We start from the raw sequence: 13,433 nt of genomic DNA, 5'->3' as shown, positions 1-13,433 counted from the left end.
GTAAGTTATTCCGTTTATTGATCATTCCAAACCATGTTTACGTTTTTTGACGCTTCTCTATAAACACTATGCATGTATAAATAAATATTTCCCTTCCAAGATCAAGTCGATCTTTCCAGTGTAGGGGGGACTCAATGTTATATCAACTACGATCATTATAGTGTGATGCAGCTAAGACATAAGTAAGTAAAAAACTTAGATTGACACAAACCTTATAGTAATGTCATGTATGTAACAATTATAACATTCTCCAAATATCATTAGATTGACACAACCTTCTTTCCAACAACAAATGTATTCAATGGACAAGCATGCAGCGGTGGAAATGCTTAATGTTGCGAGGATTATAAGCATGGGGAAGGAATACATCATGGTACTGTAAGGCTAAACAAGTAACAGTTTTTTCTTCGTTCAATATTACAGTTTATGTACTTACAGAGACAAATTTGTGCACACCTCATTATCACTGCTATGGAAGAGACCGATCCATGGTACAAGACGATATACACACAATGCTTTGGAGAAATAGAATTTGAGCAAGATAGATGGTACTGTATGGATTGCAATCGTATCCTGCCTTGCCCCGACAAGAGGTAAGTGACAGATTACAAACTTCTGCCCCACAGAAATTAGTGTCTACATTTCACAACAAATTAATACCTTTTTCGGCCTCTTCAATATACATAGATTCAAGGTAACTGTAAAGGCTTCGGATAACACGGGTTGCATTGACATCATCCTCAACGACCAACAAGTAAGAGTTGTCGTTGGAAAAAGAGCTGTCCACCTCCTCAAACAGGTAACAACTAATACTTTAACCTATCATTTCATGCCTCATTCCACAGAACGCTAACTTCTCAGTCTACATTCAGATGTGAGAAGATAAGTCGTTCCCTGCGGAGTTGAAAGAATTGGTTAACAGGAAATACACCATCAAACCTATCATAAAGGAATTCAATGTACTGCACAAGGTCAAAATATATTTGGCAACAAACATTTGCACATCCTTCATCGATCCAAACCAACATCTAACAGAGGCCACAACCTCTATGCAGCAACAGACAGCATCAATATGGCATTACACCCCAAACTTCCTTTCTCAATATTACACAAAAGCTTATTCTGAATACCGTTCTTCACTTTACTTGCTTTTACAGAGATCAACCAGCAGCTACCACATGGACATGATATCAAATATTATCTTTCGGTCTCCACCGACAAAACAGAAATCCAATCCATGAAGCCAGTACAGAACAAAGAATCAAATCCTGATGATTTTCACAATCTATTTTGCTTGAATTTTGCATCCAGTACAATGTGAAACTATATGTCCCTATGCTTCTACTTTTCCCTTCAAGCTTCAAAGTGAGTAGGTTAAACTATTATTTATTAAATTCTATGGTTTTCAAGTTTAACGAAATGCATTTTTACGTTGGTAATTGATTGCCACATAAGTTGTGTTATGACATTACCCATATACTACAAAAACCAAATTATGTTTACCACTACTACTCTATCACTCTTAAACGTACAATTACTATTACTGAGTTACCGTCAATGTTATGTTAAAATCTTCACCTTATTTCATTATGAAGTTCCACTACGGACTGAAAATAACAAAGAAGAGGGAGTAACGCGGCAAAAAAAATAAAAAAATTTGTCACGCTCAATCCTTGTTAAACGGGTTTCACAATAATTAAATCCCATTCATTTAACCTTCTTCCATTTCCTGGCTACCCTCATAAACAAAATAACATGATGCATCCAAACTCCTAATTTTGTAAAAATAGTTTTGTGTAATCACTTGATTGTCCTCTTAAATTATTAAAAAACCAACGCGACGTGACGCGGCCATCCATGCTAGCATGAAAAAGCAAGTAGGGCCAGTCTTCGGAAAAGACAACTAGCCTGAGTTCATATTCACCTCTTAACCATTTAATGGATGCTCAAGTAAATAATATTAACCTGAGGTTTTGGAGATTACTGATGGTCATGCTGTTTAGAAGAGTGATATAACTATTCATACTTATATTTTGTCTACATCGATATAAGAGTGATAATATTAACCATAATGTATTGTCATAGTAAGAACATTAAATAAAAGTCTGTTCAACATCAAACGCAACTAAAACTTACAAAAAGTCTAGGAAGTATGACGAGAACATACAGTAGATATCTCCTTCAAAATAAGGCAGTTATTCTATAACATTATTTTGTACTTAAATTCCTTGATCTTAAGTAAGCTCTATTACTTAAAGTGAAAGCATTTCTCAGTATTAAATTTCGAAAATGTGTCAATAAAGATTTAAAATTATCTTAATATTTCATAGGTTCTGGCTCACGTCACTATTTTCCAATTAGAGTTTCTTACCTCTTCTACTTAATATTTTCTTTGGTTTAAATTACATTTTAATTAAAAAATAATGGGGTACATAATATTTGGGAGTTTTGCAGTTGTCTAAACTCTAGCCATAATAAACGGAGGTCCTGGACATTAGTACGGACGCTGAAGCATGAGATTGAAGTGATGACCTTTTGCCCACTTTATAGAGATATTAATTTATGAATCATCCATATCTATTGTCATATATGTATAATGTTCATACGCCCCCCACCCTTTTAATTTTACCAAGTTTTCTACTGTGTACTCAGTATTTCATCTCTTAGTTTAAGTTTTTCTCTTTGGGGTTTCAATAGCTGTGTGTGCTTTTCTTTTTTTTTTTTCTGCATGTATTTGAATGATTGTAGCACTTAGACATAAAATTTTGGGACTAGCCTTTCATACTCCTTACCTTTATTTGATGATGCAGAATATGTATATTGCAAATGTAGGGAAAGTGGTGGTCGCAGGATTACCTCCGATTAGATGTGCTCCTTACTAATTCTGCCAGTATCGTAGTATAACAATTACGCATTAGCCATTCGTTCCTTGCAATGTTACGAAAGAGTCAAATATTTTTTGTTTAATGTATGTCGCAATTATGTAACTCCATCAATTTAAATAAGAATGGCTAAACAAAATATTTATAAACAAAATTGTCTCTTCTTTCATAATGATGTCAAAATTTGGTCATTTTTTAAATGTAGTGTTATATAAAATACATGTTCCTTCCTCCAATTTTAACATTTTTTTCTCAATAAATTTATTAACTTTGCTCGCTTTAATAACTTTGACTAAAATAAATAATTTTCAAATATAATTATATTACATCCTACGTTTAAAGGTACATTCAAATGCGAACCAAATTTAGAAAACAAAATTTCAGAATCGAAATATAAATTAAAAAAAAAATTAAAGCAAAATAATTCCAAAAAATATATTATTCTTCTTAAAAATTACAATTTAATGTTACAAATTAACACGAGAAATAATATTGGCACAAACCGATATAGAAATGAATAAATAAGACTACTCATTTGTTAGTTGTAATCAGACCTTACTATTTCATTTCAATCTCCCAATATATTTGATTAACTAAATTTTGTATAGAAGTACATGTAATAAAAAATATATATATATATATATATATACAGGAGCTTGAACTTTGCAGTATAAGACAACAGTTTTGACAGAAGTAAAAGGAAGTTGAAGTACAAGTTGCAGATGAGGAGTTGTATCGTCAGCTGTATCTGCCAGGACATCATCCGTACTCCTTTTGAGTGGCTCGATGCTGCACAATACTAATTGCCTACTGACATGACCTATGTTTTGGAGTAGTAGTAAGTTTAAGTCAAGTAATAGTTCTGCCAGAGTACACAACCTTCAGTATATTTACCTACCAACCAGCCTTACTAATTTCGTCAGTCTGTTGGCTTTCCTCCTACTGATAGTTACTTACAGATGCCTCTAAACACTATTTGCCCAAGTAACCCTACTCTAAGTAATGTCTACTTTAAAGATATGTAATGAAGCATTACCTTTTCATGGTAATACACGAAAAAAAAGATCCTATTAAAATGAAAATGAATGACAACATTCAGAAACAAACCACATTCATAAAACATTAGTGCAAACCATTAAATATGTTTACATATGAATCCGATCATCCAAAATAAAACAACATTGTTCATCAAAACATTAAAACTTAATTAAAATGTAATAAAACGGAAACAAACATAAAACCAGCCCCACTTCTACGCCTTCAGAACCACTCATTCATCTTCATGCGGATCTCACCATGCTCAATCCTCAAAAGCCTAATCTCCTCAAGCAGAAGCTGCGCCTTGAACCTATTGTTGAACTCTTCCTGCTGCATCGTAATGTGCCCAGTGAACTTCATGTGACTCTCCCCCAGCTTCTTTACCATCCTCGACACAGCCGCCAAGTAAACATTGAGATTAGTCATGCTCTTTTCCATATTCTCCGACCTGATGAATCTCCGGTTCTCATATCTGGCACTTTCGCACTCATCGAAACTGCTACCACTGTTAGGAGACATTAAAAAAAGCCATATCATAGGAGTAAAATAAAAAAAAATACAAATCTAAGTTCACCAATAATGTAATAACATGAAATGAAATGATGAGAATGCCATAAGTCAGTTAAAATAATAGGGAAAGAAATCAAATGACAAGTATGAGGAATGAACCCAACCCTGGAAAACTACAAACTTTTATCCCCGATTTAGCACTTACAACACATGAATCAAAATTTTAATAAGAGGCCTAAGTTAATTTATATTTGACTCAAGGTATGAACCATTAATCTACACAAGTTGAGGCATAAAGTGAGGACAACAAATATGGGTGTGGACATCCTATTATACAACACATGCAAGTGAGAAGAGGACATCGGGTGTAGAAGACAGTCAAGTGAGTAAGAAGAAGACATGCATAATATAAAAATCATATAACAGTAAATAAACGCAGAATAATCATATAAAGGGAGTACAGTTTCAGAGAAATGGGAGTATTTACATAAGTATCTACATGCATGAGTTAAGAGATTTACCTATTCTTTGAAGCAGAGGTCATTGCTGTGATTGATCTGAAGTTGACTGAAGTGGAAGAGAAATAGTAAAATGAGTGAGACGAGATGATGAATGAACCGTTTATAATCAGATGCAGTCTGCTTTAATAGAGGTCTTGGGGGAGATGAATAGTCCAGGTGTATCACATGCAATGGCCCGTCTGTTCGTTCACCAAGACACAATATCTAACAGGCGTGTCTCTTCAACGAATGGTTATGTAGCAGATGAAAACGCATCAACCAATCAGTATTATTTATAATAAATAATTAAATACATAATAATAACTTTGATTTAAATACATAATTGTGAGTTTAATTGAATAAAGAATAAACAATCTGATTTTTACATAAAACATATATTACATTATTTTTAAATCACAAATGACGGCTCCAGTTATGTCAAAAAATAGTATGTCAATCAATTGCATCTATCCAAAGATTAGTATGTAATTAAAATTTTATATAGATTTTTTAAAATGAAACATTAATTGTACTTCATTACGTATATATTGGATACAGAAAAGGGGAATTATTTTGACACTGTAATCATGTAGTTTGGTTAATGTAACGTAAGTACATCGTGTCAATTATGAAGACTTATTATAAAAGAATCACATAATTCCTATTACAATAAACAAAAGTGCTATGAAATAATTATCTTCAAATTAAAATTTTCAATTTTTTTTCCAGACAAATACATTGTTCAAGAACTCTGTATAGTAATAAACAATTATTATTTGCACCTACGTTGTTAATTTGTTTTTTAAAATTGCTTAAGAGTAATGAAATCCGAATATTAAGACCGAAAATGTGTTATTTAACAACCTATAAAAGTTAAACAAATTACCTAATAAAAAAAATCAAGCAACATACATAGTTTTTAAATTACCTTAATCATTGGTTTAAAATAAATGAATTTAAACTATACAACGAAAAAGAACTTACAAACGTCCATTATATTTAAAAATTCGGATATGTATTTATTCATTTAAATGAAACAGATTAAAAATGTACTATTTACTCACATGTACATATTAACTCCTTACAAAAGGTTTTACAAACTTTATTATTCAAATTAATTTATATTACGCACTAACCAAAAAAATGTTGTAACAACAAATACTACAATCGGTAATGACATCCGAATATTAAGATTGGTATTTTGCTCTTAAGAAAGTTAGAGAAGTTAAACGTAGTAAATTTGTAAATTACAATTTGCTTAACATGATTAGTACACGATATGTTATTTAATTTTAGGAATTTGGAGGTGAAAATGTATATATCACCTAATAAATTTTATCAAGCTACGTACATAGTTTATCAATTACGTGAATCATTGGTTTTGAATAAATAAACTTAAACTATACAACGTAAATTAAATTTGAACATTTTTTTTTCTAAAAAATTTAATTATAGAATATATCTCCTGCAAATGATATGTCCAATATTATTAAAGCAAAAGTTGAAGTTATGGAAAAAGTCATTTTACGTATTACTAAAATTGAAATAAATTTATTCAACACTTTCAATATATAGACTAATAATAGATTTAGTTGAATTTTGAAATGTATTTAGTATTTGCAGAAGGTAGTTGTGTTAGACTGGAATGAGTTGATAACATAATCTTCAATCTAACTAAGTACTTATAACAGTATTACTGAAGTGCCGGCTGGAGAGATTAGAAAGGAATCTACTTCCAAATCTTTAAATCTTTAACCACTGAACAACCAGATTACAACTTTCTTTCCTGTACAGAGTTAACCATTAGCGTCAGCCACATCATACCAATGACTTACATACATGTTTGCTTACTATTAAGAAGGTAGAATTATTCCAAACATATAAACAAAGGTAGGTGAGCTTTTACTGAAGCTCCGGATAGACAACGCACCCTGTCAGGTATGGATCTTTCACTCTTAAAATACATTCTGCATTTATATACTACGGATCACATCATGACATTATCACATAATGTTTACAACTACTACTCTATAACTCTTAAACGTACAGTTTCTATAGCTGAGTAACCGTCAACGTAATGTTAAAATCTTCAACTGATTTCGATATCAGGTACGGACTGAAAATATCAAAGAAGTGGGAGTAATCCGGAAAAAAAAATACAAATTCGTCGCACTAAATCCTTTATTAACAGTTTTCACAAATATGTAATCCCATTCATTTAACCTCTTTCGTTTCCTGGGCACCCTCATAAAAAAATAACAATACGCATCCAAACTCCTAATTTTGGAAAAGTATTTTCGTGTAATCACTTGATTGTCCTCTGAACTTATTAAAAAACCAACGCCACGCGAAGCGGGTATCAATACTAGTTTTTAATATTACGACACTATTCATAAAATAATTATAAGATTAATAAATTAATTTATGAATGATTATTACTAGGATTGAGCAAAATCGAACACTATTTGTACCTACATGCATTATACTCTGCTCATGCATCGGGGACGGTCTGGGCATGTATTTTAAAATTCTTTAAAATATAGTTTCATTTTTTTAATTTTTAATTTTTTTTAAACTTTGTTGTTTAAAGTTTAATATAGAAAAAGATTTAAAACAAATTATAAAAGTATATTTTTTTATATTTATTTTAAAATGCATATGGAACATTGGAAAAAAAGCTTTGACAATTGGACGGATCAGAGGGAGTACCAAACACAGACTACATAGATACTTAATCCTTACTTGTTTGATAATTTAGAGCAAGTTCAAGATTGTTCTAAAATTTTGTCCTAAACTAATATTTGAGGTATTTTCAACAAGAATATGGGTACATGAAAAAAATTTGGTTCACAAAAAAGTTATAAAATAATGTGACTCATAGTATGTGATGTTTTAATTGGGTTTTTAAAGTGAATACAGAGGCCATTAAAATCAATGTCTAATACATGTTTATTTTGTAAAGAAAATTGAATACAGTTTTAGAGTTAAATGCAGTGTATACCTATAATTACATATTTTTGCATTTTTGTGTACCCAAAATTTGAAATCTAGCAAGAAACATGCCATATTTTTCAAAAACAAGCTAGCTGTGTACTTCGGTTAAAAACATGTTAACACTGTCAACTAGTAGGGTTTTTTGTCATTTCAGCAAGAGTAATTGTATATGTGCGTGGCTTTGTGAGTTTCTCCTATTTTGTATTTGTGATGTCAACTCACTCCCATTCCGGTCTGCCTAGCCTCCCCTACTCATTATTTCCTTTATTATAAAAACCGATTTATTTTTAATATTATGGCAATATTCATAAAATATTTATAAGATTAATAAAATAATTTCTTAATGATTATAGCATATATGTAACACATACATCAGATGTAACAACTCCTTTAATTATAACGTGCAACAATTTCTTATATTGTAATATAATAATCTTCATTTTAATTAATATTTTAGTTAAAATGGTATTACATCATGAGTACATACATATATAAATACATGAAAATGATACATCGAAAATTGGAGATATTTGTATAGAAAGATAAAAATGATTGCCGAACTTGTGCTATTTACCTATTTGTTTATATTTTTGATTTTATATTTCTGTGAGAGTTATATTTTGGTGAAAGTGTAGAACACATGCATATAAAATTTAGTTATGTAAATTCATTTTTATAATTTTATTTTTTTTGAATACAAAATGAATATTTAAATATCTATTCAAAAAAGAGAATTTTAAAAATAAGTTTTAAAATTATTATTTATATTCATTTTAAAATACGTATCAGACAATCTCTTATTAACGTAAATAAATGGTTGGGACTGAGTAAATACTATATATGAATATTGTAGTACATAAATTCACGGTAAATGGATATATTTTTGCAAACTAAATATATTAATTTACTGAGATTATTTATTTTTTAATATATAAATATAATAAATTTTCTTTCAAATAATAATTTCACATATTAGTGTTTTCATGTATTCAGTCATATTTTTTCTATGTGTCTTCAATGACTAGAAAGATTTTTAATAAATATTTATTTGATAAAATTATATATTATAAAAATTATTTAACAGTACCATCTTTTCATCGAAATTTTACTACACTCACCTTATAATCATTGTCATGTACAAGTGTTTTACTCAAATTTCGAATTATTTTTCTAAGTTTTAGACCAAAGAGAGTGAAGACCAAGCTTGGCCCGAATGATGCTAGAAAAAATCATTGTTACCAAAATCACCTAATGCATTCGAAAAAAAAACAATATTTACCCGAAATTTTGAATTTACCGAACCCGGTTTTTTGAATTTGGGTTTGGATATGAATTTAATTTTTAAACCCGAAAATTTTTGAATTTGGATTTGGATATTAGGTATACCGATCCGAAACCAGATCCGAAATCTGAAACTCTACCCGAACCCGAACTGAACATGAAATTCATCGTATACCTCATTTTTATGGCACTTCAATGCATGACCTATATTACTTTTTTCAACAAAAAATTTATATTTCTCCCTCTTTCCAAATCTCTCTTCTCTCATCATTTTTTGCTCTCTAATTATAATTCAAATATATTATTATTTTAATAAGAATGTACAAATATAAGGCATGTAGTTGGAGTTGATATACAAATAATATTGTTTTAAATCATTAGTACATAATATTTTATTATATTTATAAGACATTTACCAGGAGATTATTGAACGTGTCATATATTTTAAATTAATTTAATGATAATTATTACATACTATCTTAAAAATTATTATAAGAGGATATAAGGTTCGAATTTCACCAATAATATATTAATCATTTACAAACTAATATTAATAAAAAATTGCATGGGACGGGCGAATGAGATGTAATTTGATTCACCTCTCGATTTAGTTTAGTTAGCTCTTTTACTCACGACAGCCACATGTTTTTAATCAAATGATTATGGCAATTGGATTCAAATATGAAAATTATACATAACTTAAGTTAATGGATCCGAACCCGCCAATAACAAAAAATTATAAGATTCATATGGGCCCTTCCTCTAATTCATTTAGGTTTTAGAGAATCTAATTCATTCAGGTTTTTAGAGCATCTTTGATTAAAGTGCCAAAAATAGTGCCTCTTGCTGACTCTATGTGAGAGGGATGTCAATCAAACTTGTCAACTTTTGGCACCCTTTGGCACTCTCCCCAAAATAAAAATAATGTTATGTGACCTACTAAAAACATGTACTTTCATATTTATTTTTAATTAATTATACATGTATATGAATAGTTTGACAACTTTAAGTGCTAATTGTTAGAGTGAATTTTGATAAGAAATGTGCCAAAAGTACAATTGAAGAACAAAACAGTAATCTATTAGTATTATTGATGAGTTGGCAATATTGACAACTTTGAATTTGTACCCCAGTTAGGAATGTTCGTAGGCCAACTAATTTTTTAACATGGTATCATAGTTCGGACCGGCAGTTACTCAGGTTCGAGTAACTGCTATATTAATATTCTCATCATTATTAAGTAATTTATGCACCTAAAGAGGGTGCTCGTGATCTACTTTCCATCTGATGTGACCAGTAGATGACTTGTGTATGGGTTTTCGAGTAACTGGAAGTGATTGAATAGTAATATGAAAATTAAATAATATAAAATAAGAATTGTATGTGAAGTGAATGAATAAAGTATTTCGTCCTAAGAGACGTGTTGATTGGCAAAGATAATGAGAAGCGTAATCGAAACGCTGAGCGTCGGGCCGTCAGGCTAAACGTGACCCGGTACGCGTAAAAGAGGATAAAGATTAAAGAGGGATAAATTCTATAATCCGACCTAAGTCGTTTTGTGACTATATGTGTGATTGCTTGACTGTATGCATGACTATGTGTTCTGTGTCGATTTTGTGAATTTTAAAGGAATTATGTGATTTAAGTAAAGGTTTAATTAACCTTCGAGCATTTTTATAAAATCATCTGAGAAGGATAAAAACATGGGATTTGTTCTGTTATCTTCATAAAGATCCTAGAGACTTTTTAAAAATAATAAGTGAATTTGATTGTTGATCTTTTTATTTTTAAATTAATTTTATGTGGAAAATATATTTATTAAAGCAAGATTGCGAAATTCATATAAAATCAACCGTTCGCTCAAATTCTTATTATGAGTAATGGATAAAAAGCTAATTTCGAGAACTACGTGTTAAAATTATCATTTTCAATAATCTTCGACTTTCCGAGAGAAAAATATTTTTATTTTGAATTTCGTTGCATTTGAGTAAAAAGAGAAAGAAAGTGCAAGTCAAAAAGGAATTAATGAATTACTAAATTGCCCTTGTTTTGGTGGAGTATAAATTACTCCTTCCTCCCCCATTTTCTTTCTTCTTGCTCCCGTGACCTCATTTTTTTTCTCTTCTCTCTTTTCTCTTCTTCTCTCACTCGAACAACTCTCTCTCAGCTCTCTCTTCAATCTCTCTCGATATACCTCCTTTTTCCTTGATTAAACTCATCAATCATCCCTAATTCTTCTTGCTAAACACTTATGTGTAGGTAGAAGTATGTGCATGTGTGTGATTAGGCTTGCATGCCGAAGTGTGTGTGTGTTTTCGGGTTCGGTTTTGAGCCAAGAACCGAGGGCTTGCTTGATTAGTTCGTGTTATGTGATTACTATGCTGAAATCAGATTGCATGTAGTGTTGTTGCATTTCTTTTGTTAAGAAATCGGGGGTTTCGTGGTTGAACACCCTCGAATGAGGGCACCACCGTGATGCCACCGCCACCGGTGATGAACTCCGGTGAACCGGTGGTGAGCTATGATGTTAAAAACTGAGCTCTGGAACCTTAAGATCACTTATGTTTGCATGTGATGTTTTGATTAAAAGGCCGAATGACCCTTACTATTTTAAGGAAATCAAGTTGATTGTATTGAAATGCATGAGTTATTGATTTGATGTTGAAATATAGGTTGATTTGTGATTCAAGGATTAAGAATATCAAGTTGCATGTTTGTTTTTGAAAAAGGCTGAATGGTTTTAATCTTTAAAGTTGTTTGATTTGAGTTAACTTGCTTAAAATGATGATGGATTGTTAGTAGATTAAAAATGAATGAAATTGTTGTTGCATGCTAAGTCTAAGTTCGAATTTTTGTGTTAACAAGAAAGGAAATTGAATTGTGTGAGATAATCTTGGTAAACACTAAGTTTGTATGGTTTAAAAGTGATTGTATGATAGTTTTAAAGGAGATCAATAAGTTCATGCTAGTGATTAGTCTTTGAGTTGAAAACTATGTTTTGCCGAATAAAAATAAGATAAAAAGGGGATTAATTATTGATTAAGTCAATGCATGTTGGTTGAATGAGTTAGTTGATGCATGATTCGATGTTTAAGTGAATAGAATGATCTAGTTAAAAACTAAGATAAGTGGGAAATGTGATGTATTGCCTTGCATGTTAAAATCCATTCTTGAATGTTGATTTATGGAAAAACTCGAATGGATTCTTAGGAATAAAAAGGTGAAATTAAATGGATTAAATTGCTAAGTGAGATTTTGATTGCATGACAAAGATTAAGTAATGTTGTGTTCGAACTTTAATAATTAAACAAAAGTGTTGATTTCGACCCTTAATGAAAGTAGGATTCAGATTTTTGGTTAAAAAGGGATGAAAGTGTTAAATGATCCTTGTGAATTGCATTAGTTGTGTTTGTTTATATGAGGTTGAAATTGAATATATGTGGATGCGTTTTGTATGTGTGGTTCGAATTAAGGAACAAAAGAAAAGGAAACTAAGATGATTGATATAAGTGATGGTTATGAATGTAAATGTTTGGTTGTGAATAGGTCTTGTAAAAGTGTCGTGTTAGTTTGATTTGAGAAATAGCCAAGGTCAAGCGAGTACGCTTTGATTGTTAAGTATATAAGGATATAAAAGCTACGAGAAAGGAATATGCTATGTGCTATGTGCTTATATGTATAAGTTATATTTGTATACTCGAGTCAAAGATATAATCGAGTTATCGTATAGAGTGATCGTTCCGGGAATGAGAGTTGAGAATCTGATTAAGATTTTGGTTTTATTGTAGATTCGGAGCGTGAGGGCATTCAGGCTAGGAAAGGAAATGATTTACTAGGTGGCAGTAGTTCAACCCTCAGGAAAGCAAATTCAGGCAAGTAACTCTGATTACTTGTGTGAGAGATTATAAATAGAATGTTGTTCATACCATGTAGAGTATTGAACTGTTAAAATGTGAAACCTTTGCTTAATGAAACCCTGATATTGATTTGAAGAACCCTTGTTCTTAATAACCTGTTATTGATAATCTGTCTTTCTGTTCAAGTTACCCATAATGCCATGAATCATATTGAACCTATTGATTATCTTGGTTAACCCTGTTTAATGATATTCTGTTTCTCTTGATCACCCTATTGATCCCTAAATCAATGTTTATCCTTCTAATTTGGTTCCTTGTTATCCTTGACACAGAATTCTTGTGAATTGTTCCTTGCGTATCTTTAATTCACT

This window comes from Apium graveolens, unplaced genomic scaffold (assembly GCF_009905375.1).
Source record: "Apium graveolens cultivar Ventura unplaced genomic scaffold, ASM990537v1 ctg25, whole genome shotgun sequence".
Taxonomy (NCBI): domain Eukaryota; kingdom Viridiplantae; phylum Streptophyta; class Magnoliopsida; order Apiales; family Apiaceae; genus Apium; species Apium graveolens.
Note: the sequence above shows the minus strand (reverse complement) of the source record.